We start from the raw sequence: 311 nt of genomic DNA, 5'->3' as shown, positions 1-311 counted from the left end.
GCATGCATTCATGTATGCATGTATGCATGCATGTATAAATGTATGGGTGGATGGATGGATGCAAGTATGCCGTGTATGTATGTATGGGGTGTATGTGTATGTGGTGTATGTGTATGCGGTGTATGTGCATGTGCATGCATGCAAAAAGAGGGAAACAGCTCTGCTGCAGGAGGATGCAGCCCCGTGCGTTCGTCTATCTCTCTATGCATGCATGCATATATATCTACACCAGCAGCCCCTGGGGTCGACTCCAGCAGAGACACTCTCTCGCCTCAGACACCACAACAAGCAAAGTGTCTCCACATATATAC

Source organism: Eimeria mitis, genomic scaffold, assembly GCF_000499745.2.
Source record: "Eimeria mitis Houghton genomic scaffold, Emh_scaff3569, whole genome shotgun sequence".
NCBI classification, from domain to species: domain Eukaryota; phylum Apicomplexa; class Conoidasida; order Eucoccidiorida; family Eimeriidae; genus Eimeria; species Eimeria mitis.
Note: the sequence above shows the minus strand (reverse complement) of the source record.